The following is a 17,764-nucleotide window of genomic DNA, read 5'->3' on the forward strand; positions in this document are numbered from 1 at the left end:
GTGGTCAGCAGGGACGGGAGGAACTGGGATCAGCTCCTCCCCCTCGTGCTCTTTGCTTATCGGGACGTTCCACAAGCTTCTACGGGGTTCTCCCCTTTTGAATTGTTATATGGCCGACAACCCCGAGGGCTATTGGATGTCTTAAAAGAGGGATGGGAAGGAGAGGATCTCCCCTCTAGCAATATATTGGAGAATATCGCACAGTTACACGATCGATCCGACAAAAATCCGACCTTTGTTAAAAAGTCACATGGAAGAGGCGCAAGCAGCACAGGCCCACTATTATGACCATGGCGCGACTCTCCGGGAGTTCCAACTGAGGGATCGCGTCATGGTGTTGGTTCCTACCTCGCATTCTAAGTTGCTTGCCCACTGGCAAGGCCCCGTATGAAGTTAAGAAGAGAAAAGGGCTCGTCGATTATTTGGTGAAACAACCCAATTGTCGGCCGAGCGAGCGGGTGTATCATGTCAACTTGCTGAAGCCGTGGAAGGAAAGGGATCCTGATCCCTCCTCTGCTCAGCCCCGCTCTTTCTTTGCTCAGACTGACCGCCTTAACTTCGGACCCGACTTGAATGCTAAACAGAGACGTGAGCTAGAATTAGCGATCTCGTCAGTTCCGGAGGTAATGAGTGAGCAACATGGACGGACCTCTCTGATTGCGCACGACATAGTGACAGAACTTGGGGTTGTCGTGAGAGAACGCCCATATCGGCTTCCCAAAGCAAAGAAGGCAGAGGTTGAGCTTGAGATCAAGCACATGCTGGATCTAGGTGTGATTGAGGAAAGTTATAGTCCCTGGTCCAGTCCAAATGTCTTGGTCAGTAAGCCCGACGGGAGTTGGAGGTTTTGCAATGACTTCCGTCAGCTGAATCAAGTCTCCCAGTTTGACGCCTATCCGATGCCTCGCGTGGACGACATCCTCGAGAGGCTGGAACAGGCAGAATATTTGACCACACTTGACATGACGAAGGGGTACTGGCAGGTTCCTTTAACGGACTCCGCAAAGGAGAAGACCGCGTTTAGCACTCCCAGTGGGCACTGGCAGTACCGGGTCCTCCCATTCGGGTTACATGGGGTGCCAGCAACCCTCCAGTGTCTGGTGGATAGAGTGCTCCGGCCTCATAACATGTTCAGTGCTGCCTATTTGGATGATGTTGTCATCTATTCCAGCACATGGAAGAACCACATGCGGCAGGTGGAAACGGTATTGCGGATGCTGGGTGAAGCCGGGCTTCGAATTAATCCCAAGAAGTGTTTCTTTGGGTTAAAAGAGGCTAAGTATTTGGGCTGCCTGGTGGGTCGGGGTGCCGTGAAGCCACACTGTTCCAAAGTTAATGCCATATTAAACTGGCCCCGTCCGATTACCAAGCGGCAAGTGCAGGCTTTCCTCGGTTTGGCCGGGTACTACCGCCGGTTTGTACCTCGGTTCTCTGAGAGAGCAGCACCCTTGGCAGACTTAACAAAGAAAAGGGCTCCAAACCACGTGGTATGGACTGACAAGACTGCTGCTACATTTTGTGACCTAAAACAGGCCCTTACGTCAGCACCCGTGTTGAAAGCACCCAACTTTTCACTTCCTTTCATACTCCAGACGGACGCTTCGGACACAGGACTAGGGGGGCCGTGATGAGCCAAAGCGTCGATGGTGTTGAACACCCCGTCATGTACCTGAGCTGGAAACTGCTGGATCGGGAAACCAGGTATGCGGCAGTGGAACGTGAGGCTCTTGCGATAAAATGGGCGATTACACAGTTGAGGTACTACCTCTTGGGCCGTGAGTTCACTCTGGTGACGGACCATGCACCTCTCCAGTGGATGGCCCTTCACAGGGAGTCTAATCCGTGGGTCACTAGGTGGTTTTCTTGACCTCCAACCATACAAGTTTTCGCTCGTTCATCGTAAGGGTACTCTACATGCCAATGTTGATGTCCTCTCTCGAGTCCACGACCTCTTGGACAGGTCCGCCCGACCTGGTGGGTCTGGGCTAAGGGGGGGGCCTTGTCACACACGTGCGCATGGGAACCAGCTGAAGGGCCTAAACACTAGTAATTCTACGCCAGGCCAGGGGGTGGCGGAGTGTACTGACTATCTCTCTCAGTCCCTTGCAGACCTTTTCCGGGAAATCCCGCCTGTTGCCGGCCCCAAGGATGACTTCACTTCCGGGCACAAGGACACCACTCCCAGTTCCGGCATAGATGACGTCATTTCCCTTCCAGCACTTTAAAACTGCCATCTTGCCTCAGTACAGGCAGTTCTGTTCTGGACTCCGAACTAAGCACATTTAGCACAGTGCTATTTAAAACTTCTTTTTGCAGCCAATTCAATTATACGGGTGGCTGCCCCAAATCTTTATGATGTCTCCGACTCATTCTTATCACAGTCTATATATATGTTTATATGTGTGTGTGTATATATATATATATATATATATATATATATATATATATATATATATGACAGCAACACTCATAACAGTGACAAAACAATTACATTGACAATCATGTTACATTATTTTCAAAATGTTTATTTTCTTTTTAATTACTTCTTTAACACACTACTTCTCCGCTGCGAAGCGCGGGTATTTTGCTAGTCTATACTATTAAAAAGCAAAGCCCTCACTGACTGACTCAATAATAAAAGGCAAAGCCCTCACTCACTCACTCACTCACTAACTCACTCACTCACTCATCACTAATTCTCCAACTTCCCGTGTAGGTAGAAGGCTGAAATTTGGGAGGCTCATTTCTTACAGCTTACTTACAAAAGTTAGGCAGGTTTCATTTCGAAATTCTACGTGTGACGGTCATAACTGGAACCTGCTTATGTACATATATACAGCAATAGCCTGCTGCTCGGTCATGAGGCCGAGTTGCGTCCCTCATCGTCACGCCTCCCACGTAATTGAGTGCCTGCCCATATAAGGCCGTCAGTCGCAGCAATCCAATAGACATGCTGCCGCTAAATATTCGCGGGTGAAGGGCTGTGCTTATGCAAACGAAGATGAGATGGTCAGGGATAGACTAGTGCATGGCACAAACTCAGCGAAAGTGCGAGAGAAACGTTTAAGTGCCGGGTCTTAGCTAACATTAAATAAAACCATGGACATCGCAAAATTGCACAAGATAGCACAAGCACAGCTGAGAACCTTCAATGCATGTACTCCGAGCGGCTCACATAAATTGACTGTGAACGCAATACACAGAGAATAAGCAAGACCTCCAAAGAGCGCGAGACTTTTGATCACGTGAACGTGTCTGCAAAAAGTGGTGTCTCCTGCCCTGCAGAAATACTATAAAAGTTGAGCAGCCGGTGTGCGTGCGTAGTTGTGCCGGCCTTTGAGACGCTGACTGTGGTTCTGCCTTAAGTGAAAGTAAGCACTTTTAATTTTTTCCTCCTTCTCATGAGCTATAGCCCAGACAATTGCAAACACGGGATCCCTTCTCTAGACCGCGGCAAACTAATATTAAGGCGCTTCGCACTTTCTTTTGCACGTATACGATTATGAGGTCACGGAAGACTCGCACAGGAGTGGAAGACCGACAGTGCCATCCCGGCCAGTTAATGGCAGGGCCGTCTCTCCAGTCTACACGAGACCCGCCGCGACGCTCCCCAAAAGGCGCTCATATCGTCAGTGAAGATGTCTCTCTACACTATATAAAACAAAAAGGCAAGTTTCATTTCTTTACACCTTTTTTCATTTCATCTCAAACCAAAGCCTTTCTCTCTTAACACTGCAGAGGACACAAAACTAATTTTCTTTAATTGCTGGTAATGCCGGTTAGACACATTACCACAGGCAGAAATTTGGATGTACACATAGAAAATGTAATTTCTATACCACAGCCGTCGTGTAACGCCTTTCAAAAAGGATCTGCTACTGAGAGATGATCCATATACATTTTAGCTGCTGTTAGTACTGCTTACCTGTTGTGTTATACCGTCTTTAAAATGTAGTTTACCCGAAAACACTCCGGTAGTGCTCAATGTATCTTTACTTCTTAAAACGTTAATGTTTTACTGTTTAATAACTTATAGACTACATTTTATTTTTTCCCTTCCACTCAGTGAGCGAAGCCAATGGGTAATCAGCTATATCTATACTAATAAAAGGCAAAGCCCTCACTGACTCACTCACTCACTCACTCACTGACTCACTCATCACTAATTCTCCAACTTCCCGTGTAGGTAGAAGGCTGAAATTCGGTAAACTCATTCCTTACAGCTTACTTACAAAAGTTGAGTAGGTTTCATTTCGAAATTCTACGCGTAATGGTCATAACTGGAACGTAATTTCATCCATATACACTGTAATAGAATGCAGCTCGATAGCCGTGGGAGGTGGAGTTTCGTATTAAAATATTTAACCAATCACATTTCAGCCATCATTTGTTGACAGGCAGAGAGGCTTTCACAATCTGTTGTGGAGGCACTCTAACACAGAATAAATGTCGATTAACCTGTTGCTTCAACCAATCAAATTTTGAGTTGTCAGTAGGGCCCTTTAGCAGGCGTATGGCAACGTCACCGTATTCAGACCCATTGATTGGATAGAAGCCAATATGAGCAAGTCTACGACGCCATTGAACGCACCACAAACGCTCTGAGCGAAAGATCGTCGCGTGTACTACGGCCAACTCCATGGCAGGATTCTGGACAATATTATTTGCCAGACACAGACCAGATTTAAAGACCATGAAAACCTGATGTTTGTCACGCTCCTCGAGCCCCAAAAGTTTCGGGAATACAAGAAAAATTTCACGCATGCAGCCTTCTACACTTTAACACAACAGCCACGGAGCGCTTTTTGATCTGTCTCGGCTAAAAACGGAACTGACTGTAATGTATGCTATGGATGATTTTGCAGGAAAATCTCCCACTGATCTCCTTGACTTCCTTCATCAGAAACATCTGAATGAGAGCATGGGGCGGCTGTTCACATTAGTATATTTAGCGGTGAGCATTCCCATGTACACTGCTTCTGTCGAGCGGACATTTTCAGCCCTAAAGCGAATTCATACTTATGCCAGGAATACCATAGGGCGGGTTCACCTATCACCTATAGCTTCGATGGCGATAGAAAGTTCGGTTTTGATGGAACTGAAGCGCTCGGATAATCCGTACGACAGAGTAATTGAACTGTTTTTGAGGAAAAAGAGGACGATGGATTTTGTTTACAAATAATCTGAATTTTTGGTGAGTAAAATGTTGCGATTTTCCTAAATGATATTGCACATTTATGAGTTATTATTGATGTTTTTTATGTGTCTCGTGGCTGTGGCTGCAGTAGAAAGGAAGTTGTTCATCCCTGGTTTGTCTATAAAATAAAAGCATTTATTGTGGCTACAGGAGTATATATATATATATATACAAAGTATATATATATATATATATATAACAGAATACCAGCAGCGGAGAAGTAGTGTGTTAAAGAAGGTACGAAAAGAAAAAGAAAAATTTTAAAAATAACGTAACATGGTTGTTAATGTAATTGTTTTGTCATTGATATGAGTGTTGTTCTCATATCTATCTATATATATATATCTATGTATCTATATATATATATATATATGTTGTTCTCATATCTATCTATATATATATATATCTCTATCTATCTATATATATATATATATACCTGCGCTTGGCAGCGGAGAAGTAGTGTGTTAAAGAAGAAAAGAGAAAGAAAAGGAAACATTTTGAAAATAACGTAACATTATTGTCAATGTAATTGTTTTGTCACTGTTATGAGTGTCGCTGTGATATATATATATATAGCAAAATACCCGAGCTTCACAGCGATGTCATGTGTTAAAGAAGTTATGAAAAAGAAAAGGAAACATTTTAAAAACAATGTAACATGATTGTCAAAGTAATTGTTTTGTGTATTTGGCGACAGTGTCACGAAGTTGTTTTCGGCAGCTGCATCAGAAAATGTACCACAACGTCTGACATGCCTCCTTTTTACTGTTTTCTCACAGCTTGGATTGCTGCTGTCATATATATACACACACACACACACACACATATACATACACACATACACATACATACATACATACATACATACATACATATATATATATATATACACATACATATCTTCATATCTACATATCTATATACATATATATACATATACATATATATACATACCTATCTACATCATATATACACACACATACATACATACACACACACAAATTATATATATGTGTGTATGTATGTATGTATGTATGTGTGTGTGTATATATATATATATATACACATACATATACTTGTGTGTATGTTTGTATGTGTCTATATATGTGTGTATAGGTTTGGTCACTGAGTGCAAGGGAAAAATAATAAATTATAGTCTATAAGTTATTAAACAGTAAAACATTAACGTTTTAAGAATTACAGGTACATTGAAATTACATTTTCTATGTGAACGTTCAAATTTGTGCCTCTGGTAATTTAAAGAAAATTAGTTTTGTGTCCTCTGCAGTGTTAAGAGAGAAAGGCTTTGGTTTGGGATAAAAGGAAAAAGGTGTAAAGAAAGGAAAGTTGCCTTTTTCTTTTATATAGTATAGAGAGATGTGTTCGCTGACGTTATGATCGCCTTTTGGGGACAGTCGCGGTGGGTCTTGTGTAGACTGGTGAGGCGTCCCGCCATTAATCGGCTGTGATGGCACTGTCATTCCTGCACTCGTGTGCGTGTCTTCATAATTCGAGGTGAGGACCTGATAATCGTATACGTGCAAAAGAAAGTGTGAATCGCCTTAATATTATTTTGCCGTGGTGTAGAAAAGGGGTCCCGTGTTTGCACTTGTCTGGGCTATAGCGCAGGGGAGGATGAAAAAAATTAAAAGTGCTCACTTTGACTTAAGGCAGAAGCGCAGTCAGCGTCTCAAAGGCCGGCACAGCTATGCACGCGCTGGCTGCTCGACTTTTGCTGGGCAGGAGACCCCAGTTTGCAGACACGTTCATGATATCAAAAGTCTCAGCGCTCTTTGGAGGTCATTCATATATATATATATATAGCAAAATACCCGCGCCTCGCAGCGGAGAAGTAGTGTGTTAAAGAAGTAATGAAAAGAAAAGGAAACATTTTAATAATAACGTAACATGATTGACATTGTCATGAGTGTTGCTGTCATATATATGCCTGCCTAAATAAGTCACCCTCGCTTTGCTCTTACCTTTTACCGTTCATTTAATCATGGCTAGTGGCGGAAAAATTATAAAATGGAAGGAGGATGGCTTTACCAAAACAATTATTGATGGCGAATCGATTATTCATAAAGCTTGAATTGGTGATCTGTTTTCTGTGTTAACCTCATATTTTTCATACTTCTTCTCAAACTAAGGTGGTGCGAGGGTAAAATGAATCGGGATGCGCTGATCAATGTAATCGTGTACCAGGAAATCATGCATTGACAAAAGCTCCCTTTGCTTGTAATGCAAAGTGTGATTAAATGCATTATTTTTAGCGTTATGGAGCACATGCATGAAGCTTCTCAGCTGTGCTTGTGCTAAGAAAAGGAAAGATTTTAAAAATAACGTAACACGATTGTCAATGTGACCTTTTGTAAGTAGTGCCTGGAGGATTCAGTGTGTAGAAACTCTAGAGACAGCGTGTGTATTAACTTGTGGATTTTTCTGTGAGTATTTGGTGGCAGTCTGACGAAGTTGCTTGAAGACAGCGTTAGCTGAGCTCAGCTCAGAGCAAAATGAGGTGGGAGGGAGATGATGACGTGACTCCCCCACCCGCCTTAACTGTCAATCCCCACAAACACAGTCTCTCGGAATTTGCATAAGCACACCCCTTCACCTACAATTTTAACTTAGTTACAAAGTGATCAAAACTCTCGTTTATATCCTCGTCCTCTCATTAAACTTGTATCCCGCATTACCTGTGGGTATGTGAAACGCCAGCGTAGCCTGTCTATGAACTTAATTTAAAGTTTAGGTTTACACCTTGCTTTCTTTCCGAGCTGGCAACACTCATGAATATGGTAGTATATGTCACTCGCTCACTTCTTATTGTTTCGCTGCCTTCTCAATTATAAAATGCATGTTTTCTTAAGCGCTTTTGGAGGTCTTCCTGGTTTTCTACGCACTGCGTTGACAGTCAGTTCACGTGATTACGTGGGAGGCGTGATGATGTCACACAAAGCTCTGCCCCCACGTCATTCCAGCTCAACTCCATTACAGTTAATGGAGAAAAATACCTTCCAGTTATGACCATTAGGCGTAGAATTTCGAAATGAAACCTGCCCAACTTTTGTAAGTAAGCTGTAAGGAATGAGCCTGCCAAATTTCAGCCTTCTACCTACACGGGAAGTTGGAGAATTAGTGATGAGTGAGTGAGTGAGTGAGTGAGTGAGGGCTTTGCCTTTTATTAGTATAGATATATATATATATATATATATATATATATATATATATATATATATATATATATACACCCCGATCTACATACTGTCAAATAAACGAAACACACGCCATGGTGCAACACGAGAGGCTTCGCCTCTAGCGCTGATGTCCGAGGTTCGATTCCCAAGACGTGGTGCAGTGAGTGGGTATGCCTGATGAGCCCAGAATTAGGGCGAAACACGTGCCGCGTATTGTTTGCATTATTTGACAGTAAAACTATTTCAGTATATTCAATATATATAAATCAACGCTTTCCGATTCATTTTACCCTTGCACTCCCTTGGTTTGAGAAGAAGTACGAAAAAATATGAGGTTAACGCAGAAAAAAAGATCACCAATTGAAGCTTTATGAATAATGGATACTTTATTCGCCATCAATAATTATTTTGGTAAAGCCATACTCAGTGTGATCTTCCTTCAACTAGCCATGGAGTCGTCCGTTTTTTTTTTTCATTTTTCTTCCTCGATGGATTCTGGCACCCCCAGCAACAGCTGCTCGCACCCCAAAAGAGATATAGATATATATACAGTAGATTTATATAGATAACAGTGTCAAAACAATTACATTCATTACATTGACAATCATGTTACGTTATTTTCAAAATGTTTCCTTTTCTTTTTCATTACTTCTTTAACACACTACGTGTGTGTAAATATGTATATATGTTGTCACTTCCGGGTTAAAAGATATAAAAGCCTCCATCTTGGCTAACTCAAGCAGTTCAGTGTGGAAGTCAATGAAGCAACATTGCTGTACCAATATAATCCTTTTGCAGCTAGGAACAATATACGGGTGGCTGCCCCAAACCTTTTTAAGAGTGTTGAGACTCATTCTTTTACACTGGTGTAGTTGGCAGGATGACCTCCTGGTGGAATAGGAAGCCGAACCAACAGTATGTCTCAACACATCATCATGGACCACCAAAGACCTATCAGGTAGGAGAGTACGTTCTTGTGTTGCTGAGCTGGGGTCTGACGGTGTGTGTATCTGGCTCTGGATCTGGAGTATGTTCCGACCCAGTTCTCCTTAAAGAGAACCTGGAAGCGTAGGCAGAAGACCTACAGACAAGGGCCAGGTTCTGAAAGGAACACAGCGGAGACCTATTATGGGCTTCCAAGGATGGGGACCAAACCTAAGAAACCCACAAAGAAAAATTTCTTTGGAAAAGGTGGGGGTGCCCTGGGTCGGCAGGAGAGGGAAATATTGAACTGGGAATACAACCCAGAGGATTCTCTCCGAGGACAGGCCATGAAATTATGGGCAAAAGTTGGGTGTTGGCTACGGCCATATAATAAAAATGAAATATTGTAGAAAAGGTGGCCTGTACAATTATAATAAATGGCCTACCCACTAAACTCCTTAGGGGAGGAAACCTACTTGTGAGAACCAGAACGGAATCCCTTTGAACCCAGAGGGAGTTGTGCCACTAAATTAGGGTCTTTTTCTTACATTCCAGAGCATGCTTTGGAAAACTCTGATACGCAGCAGAGGGCTTCGCGAGGTGATACAAGGGTATGCTGAGAGACACAGAACGAGGGGCAGAGGACTCCTGCTAATCCTTTGGCCTTTTCTCATACGAGAAAAGCGCTAGTCAATGACTTTAAAGTTCCATCTTTATTTGACTCTGGCAGTAACATTGCCATTGTTGCTTGCCATTTAGTTTTGCCACGACAAAAGTTAAAAATAAAGACCCATCTAACCTGTATTCATGGCAACGTCCGATCATACGAGTCCGCCCGCTGTAATGGCAAGCAACACTACAATAGTAGTGGCGGTGCATGATAATCCTCCGTTCCCTTTGATACTGGGTAGAGATTTGTCTGATAAAAACTGCAGCAAAACAATCGCTATCCCTACAAAAACATTAGGTCTTGTTATGGACACTGATTCTGCGTCCTCAGCTACCTCCACGGCGTCTACACAGCCGGTAGGGGAGCAGAATGTGGCCTTACAGAATGACGTGGAAACAGCCGGACCATCGCAGAGCAATACATCATCTCCAAGCGCTGCGCCGGCAAGGTCTGAAACCACGCCCCTTGAGGTTGAGTCTGATCCCCTCAGTCATCTGCAATTTCAGTTTAGACAGACACCGGCTTCATTTAAAAGGGAACAATGGAATGACTCCCTTAAATTTGCAAAAAATGTAGTTGTCTTAGTAGATGGCCAGTGCACAACACATACCATGCCACAAGGTCCCCACTTTGTATTAAACAATGACCTTTTATATCGGGTGGCAGATCATGAAGGAGAGGTAAGGTCACTGTTCCACTGACTTACCAGCGGCAAGTCTGTGAACTAGCTCATACCCACCTTCTGGGAGCCCATCTAGGCCCCGAGAAAACTTTAGAGCGAATTAAGCTCTGTTTTTTTTGGCCTGGGATTAATGAGGAGGTCCGCCGTTTTTGCATGTCCTGTCCAGACTGGCAATTACGGCAGATTCCCAGAATGGACCGTGCTCCTCTAATCCCTTTACCCCTAATTGATATCCCATTTGAACTTATCTGGGTTGACCTGGTGGGACCCCTAGAGCCTTCAGCCAGAATACATAAATATATAATGGTCCTGGTATATTATGCTACCCGATATCCTGAAGCTGTTCCATTACGCTCAGCCACTTCCAAAAATATTACACGGGAGTTAGTAGGAGTATTTGCACGAAATCCTGACGGATCAAGGGACTCCATTTACATCGAAGACGTTCAGGGAGACAGCTAAGTTACTGAAAATAAAACATTTAAAGACCTCTGTATATCATCCTCAAACAGATGGTCTAGTCGAGAGGTTTAATCAAAATCTCAAACAGATGCTATGCAAAGTAGTCAATGAGGATGGAAGGAACTAGGATCAGCTCCTCCCCCTCGTCCTTTTTCCATATCGGGAAGTCCCACAAGCCTCCACGGAGTTCTCACCCTTTGAATTATTGTATGGACGACAACCCCGGGGTTTATTGGTTATATTAAATATTCCCTCTGTAAATATACTTGAATATATCACACAATTACGCGATAGAGTTGCAAAAATTAGACCTATCCTACATTCTCACATGGAGAAGGCGCAAGCAGCTCAGGCTCGTTGTTACAATCGTGGAACATCGTTTCAGGAGTTCCACCCGGGGGATCGTGTCATGGTATTGATTCCTACCTCACACTCCAAATTACTGGCTCATTGGCAAGGCCCATATGAAGTTAAGGAGAGGAAGGGTCTGGTTGATTATTTAATTATCCAACCTAATCATCGACCTAAAGAGCGGATTTATCATGTTAATTTGCTGAAACCGTGGAAGGAAAGGGATCCCGATTCCTCCTCCGGACAGCCCTACTCACTCTTCGCTCATAAATTACACCTTAACTTTGGTGATGATTTGACTCACCAACAACGACAGGAGCTCGAAGCAGTTATCCTGTCTGTCCCAGAGGTAGTGAGCGAAATTCCTGGATGAACCTCCCTGATTGCACATGACATAGTGACGAAACCAGGGGTTATAGTCAGAGAACGCCCATATAGGATTCCCGAAGCAAAAAAGGCAGAAGTGGAGTTGGAGATCAAACGAATGCTGAATCTAGGTGTGATAGAGGAAAGTTTTAGTCCCTGGTCCAGTCCAATCGTGTTGGTCAAAAAGCCAGATGGAAGTTGGAGGTTTTGCAATGACTTCTGCCAGCTTAACCAAGTCTCCCAATTCGATGCCTATCCGATGCCACTAGTGGACGACCTCCTTGAGCGGCTCGGACATGCCAAATTTTTGACTACTCTTGATATGACAAAGGGGTACTGGCAGGTTCCCTTAACGGACTCCGCAGGAAAAGACTGCGTTTAGCACTCCTAGCGGACATTGGCAGTATCGTATACTTCCATCCAGATTACATGGGGTGCCCGCTACCTTCCATTGTCTGGTGGACAAAGTGCTCTGACCCCATAATTCATACAGTGCTGCCTACTTGGATGACGTTGTCATCTATTCCAGCACATGGAAGGAACATCTATTGCAGGTTGAGGCTGTATTATGGACACTAGCGAACATTGGTCTTCGTATTAACCCAAAGAAATGCTATTTTGGATTGGTCGAAGCCAAATATTTAGGTTACCTAGTGGGCTGGGGTACGGTCAAACCACAATGCTCCAAACTAGATGTCATAATGAATTGGCCCTGTCCGATAACTAAGCGGCAGGTACAAGCATTTCTCGGCTTACCGGGTTACTATTGTCGGTTTGTACCCCGGTTTTCCGAGAGAGCAATGCCCTTAACAAACCTAACAAAGAAGGGGAAACCTAACCACGTGGTTTGGGATGATAATACTGATGCTGCATTTAGTGACCTTAAGCAGGCCCTTACGTCAGCTCCTATTTTGAAGGCACCTGATTTTACTTTGCCTTTTATTCTCCAGACGGATGCTTCGGAAACAGGTCTTGGTGCAGTGCTGAGCCAAAGTGTCAATGGAGTGATGTACCTGGTGACTGACCATGCACCATTACAGTGGATGGCGTTACACTGGGACTTTAATCCACGAGTCACGAAGTGGTTTTTGGACCTACAGCCTTATAAGTTTTCAGTCGATTAACGTCGAGGTCTTCTGCAGGCCAATGCTGATGCCCTTTCCCGGTGCCATGACCTCATGGGCAGGTACGCCCAACCCAATGGGTCTGGGCTGGGGGCCGTGTCACACACATGCGACTAGGAGCGAGCTGAAGGGACCAAGTGAAGGTAATTACCCGCCAGGCCAGGGGGTGGCAGGGTGCTTTAAACCTTTGTCTGTTATTTCTGCAGATCAAACACGGGAAAACGTGCCTGACCTGACGTTGCTTCCTGTTCCGGCACCCAGACTCACGTCACTTCCTGTTCCGACACTCAGACTGACGTCACTTCCGGGTTACAAGATATAAAAGCCTCCATCTTGGCTAACTCAAGCAGTTCAGTGTGGAACTCAAAGAGTTATTGCAAAGCTATCCCACACCATGCCGAAGAGAAAAGGCGATTCTGAACATAGAGCCTTTAAAAACCGATGGGAAGCTGAGTATATGTTTACTGACATTGCCGGTAAACCCGTGTGTCTCATTTGTGGAGCTAATGTGGCTGTAATTACAGAATTTAATCTAAGACGGCACTATGAGACAAAACATCAAGATAACCTGAAACACCTGAATGCAATGCACAAGATACAGAAAGCAGAAGAGTTAAAGAAGAATCTGACACTTCAGCAGACGTTTTTACCCGTGCAAAATCACAAAGTGATTTCAAGTGAAGCTACTTTTATGGGAGACACAAATGCACCAGTGCAACTTGCCCCACTTTCCCTGTTGCCAAGTAATGTTGAACCAAGTCGGCACAACGGTGTTCCCAAATACGCACTTTGCTGATAAACTGAGCGCACTGCGCACTGAGTTCGCACAACGCTTTGGTGACTTTGAAGAACAAAAAAAGAATTTTGAGTTGTTTCGCAACCCATTTGCCGTCGATGTGGAAACTGCACCTGTGCAGATTCAGATGGAGGTGATTGAGCTGCAGTGTAATGGCACACTGAAGGCAAAGTACGATACTGCACTGTTTTTCATTTTTCTTCCTTCATGGATTCTGGCACCCCCAGAAACAGTTGCTCGCACCCCAAAGACTGTATATATGTGTATATATATATATATATATATATATTGCTCAAAAGAATTAAAGGAACACTTTTTAATCTTAGTATAGCATAAAGTCAATGAAACTTATGGGATATTAATCTGGTCAGTTAAGTATTAGAGGGGGTTGTTAATCAGTTTCAGCTGCTGTGGTGTTAATGAAATTAACAACAGATGCACTAGAGGGCAACAATGAGATGACCCCCAAAACAGGAATGGTTTAAGAGGTGGAGGCCACTGACATTTTTCCCTCCTCATCTTTTCTGACTGTTTCTTCACTAGTTTTGCATTTGGCTACAGTCAGTGTCACTACTGGTAGCATGAGGCAATACCTGGACCCTACAGAGGTTGCACAGGTAGTCCAACTTCTTCAGGATGGCACATCAATACGTGTCATTGCCAGAAGGTTTGCTGTGTCTCCCTGCACAGTCTCAAGGGCATGGAGGAGATTCTAGGAGACAAGCAGTTACTCTAGGAGAGCTGGAGAGGGCCATAGAAGGTCCATAACCCATCAGCAGGACCAGTATCTGCTCCTTTGGGCAAGGAAGAACAGGACGAGCACTGCCAGAGCCCTACAAAATGGCCTCCAGCAGGCCACTGGTGTGAATGTCTCTGACCAAACAACCAGAAAGACTTCATGAGGGTGACCCAAGGGCCCCATGTCCTCTAATGGGCCCTGAGCTCACTGCCCAGCAGCATGCAGCTCGATTGGCATTCGCCATAGAATACCAGAATTGGCAGATGCACCACTGGTGCCCTGTGCTTTACAGATGAGAGCAGGTTCACCCTGAGCACGTGACAGAAGTGAAAGGGTCTGGAGAAGCCATGGAGAACATTATGCTGCCTGTAACATCATTCAGCTTGAGCACTTTGGTGGTGGGTTAATGATTGTCTGGGGAGGCATATCCATGGAGGGTCACACAGACCGCTACAGGCTTGACAAAGGCACCTTGGCTGCCATTAGGTATCAGGATGAAATCCTTGGACCCATTGTCAGACCCTATGCTGGTACAGTGGCTCCTGGTGCACGACAATTCCTGGCCTCATGTGGTGAGAGTATGCAGGCAGTTCCTGGAGGATGAAGGAATTGATACCATTGACTGGCCACCACACTTTCCTGACCTGAATCCAATAGAACACCTCTGGGACATTATGTTTTGGTCCATCCAATGCCACCAGGTTGCACCTCAGACTGTCCAGGAGCTCAGTGATGCCCTGGTCCAGATCTGGGAGGAGATCCCCCACAACACCATCTGTCATCTCATTAGAAGCATGCACCGATGTTGTCAGGCATGTATACAAGAACACAGGGGCCATACAAAGTGCTGCGTACAATTTTGAGTTGCTGCAATTAAATTTTGGCAAAATGGACTAGCCTGCCACATAATTTTTTCACTCTGATTTTTGGGGCGTCTTTGAATTCAGGGCTCTGTAGGTTGATCATTTTCATTTCCATCAAACGATGTGGCATCCTTTCGTTCCTAACACATTACCCAGTCTATATCAGTATAGATATCCAGGAGGATTTTTTTTTCCCATTGAGATCTGATGTGTTTTCAAAGTGTTCCTTTAATTTTTTTTGAGCAGTTTATATATATATATATATGTGTGTGTGTGTGTGTGTATGTATATATGTAGATATGTATGTTTATATATGTTTACGTGTGTGTGTGTATGTATATATGTAGATATGTATGTATATATATGTTTATATATACATTATATGTGTGTATGTATATATATATGTATTTGTGTGTATATATGTGTGTGTGTATATATATGTGAATGTATATAAATATGTTTATATGTGTGTGTGTGTATATATATATATATATATATATATATGACAGCAACACTCATCACTCACAACAGTGACAATTACATTGACAATCATGTTACGTTATTTTCAAAATGTTTCCTTTTCTTTTTCATTACTTCTTTAACACACTACTTCTCTGCTGCTTGAGCGCGGTATTTTACTAGTATATATATATATAGCAAAATACCCACGCTTTTGTTCTTCAAAGTCACCAAAGCGCCGTGCGAACTCAGTGTGCAGTGCGCTCAGTTTATCAGCAAAATATGTATTTGGGAACACCGTTGTACCGATTTGGTTCAACATTACTTGACAACAGGGAAAGTGGGGCAAGTTGCACTGGTGCATTTGTGTCTCCCATAAAAGTAGCTTCACTTGAAATCACTTTGTGATTGTGCACGGGTAAAAACGTCTGCTGAAGTGTCAGATTCTTCTTTAACTCTTCTGCTTTCTGTATCTTGTGCATTGCATTCAGGTGTTTCAGGTTATCTTGATGTTTTGTCTCATAGTGCCGTCTTAGATTAAATTCTGTAATTACACATTACACATTAGCTCCACCCCGGGGTTTATCGGCATTGTGTGGGCTAGCTTCGCAATAACTTGCAGCATCATAAGAATAATTTCTCGGGCCGGATTTAATTACACGCCGGGCCGGATGTGGCCCGTGGGCCTTGAGTTTGACACATATGGACTAAATAGAATTTGAAAAGATATATTTTTTCGAACGTGATCGCGCAATTTAGATCGAGTTGACGCGCACTACAGTACATCGAGCCCGCGTGCTATTGTGGTTTTGCCTGCGTGCCTTAATAAGTTACCCTCCCCTCGCTCTTACTTTTTTACCGTTCATCTAATGAATACACTGAGTATGGCTTTACCAAAACAATCATTGATCGCGAATAAAGTATCCATTATTCATAAAGCTTCAATTGTTGATCTGTCTGGTGATTTTTTCATACGTCTCAAACCAAGGGGATGCGAAGGTAAAATGAATAAAAATGCATGTATATATACTCAGTGCATCCCCTCTCGGGAATCGAACCTCGGACGTTTACGCTAGAGGCAAAGCCTCTACTATTGCGCCACGGCGTGTGGTTTATTTATTTGAGCATAGCAGTGTAATTCGGTTTTTGTTCAGCACTCTTTGGAACTGTTGTTTTTGTCTGCTTTGCGTCAGTTCAGGTGAGCCGCTGAATATGGTTTTATATGTCACTCGCTCGCTTCTAATTGTTTCGCTGCCTTCTTAATTATATAATGCATGTTTTTTAGCGCTTTTGGAGCTCTTCCTGGTTTTCTACTCATTACTACGTAATTACGTGGGAGGCGTGATGATGTCACACGAAACTCCGCCCCCCCACGGCTTTCAAGCTCAACTCCATTACAGTAAATGTAGAAAAATAGCTTCTAGTTATGACCATTATGCGTAGAATTTCGAAATGAAACGTGCCCAACTTTTGTAAGGAAGCTGTAAGGAATGAGCCTGCCAAATTTCAGCCTTCTACCTACATAGCAAGTTGGAGAATTAGTGATGAGTCAGTGAGTCAGTCAGTTAGTCAGTCAGTCAGTGAGTCAGTCAGTCAGTAAGTCAGTGAGGGCTTTGCCTTTTATTAGTATAGATAATGTAGATATGTATATATATATATATATGTAGATATGTATGTAGATATATATATGTACTGTATATATGTATATATATATATATATATAGATAGATATGTATTTAGATATGTATATATATATGTGTATATATATGTAGATATGTATGCTGTATATATATGTGTGTGTATTGTGGTGACTCGCTGGGGCTACGACCCGGCCGGGACGCCTGGAAGGACCGGAAACTGGCACATATGTCCTCCGGGCCACGAGGGGGCAGCCGCCCTGGAACAGAGGAGGACCACAGGAAAGGAACATGGAG

This window comes from Polypterus senegalus, chromosome 8 (assembly GCF_016835505.1).
Source record: "Polypterus senegalus isolate Bchr_013 chromosome 8, ASM1683550v1, whole genome shotgun sequence".
Classification (NCBI taxonomy): Eukaryota; Metazoa; Chordata; class Cladistia; order Polypteriformes; family Polypteridae; genus Polypterus; species Polypterus senegalus.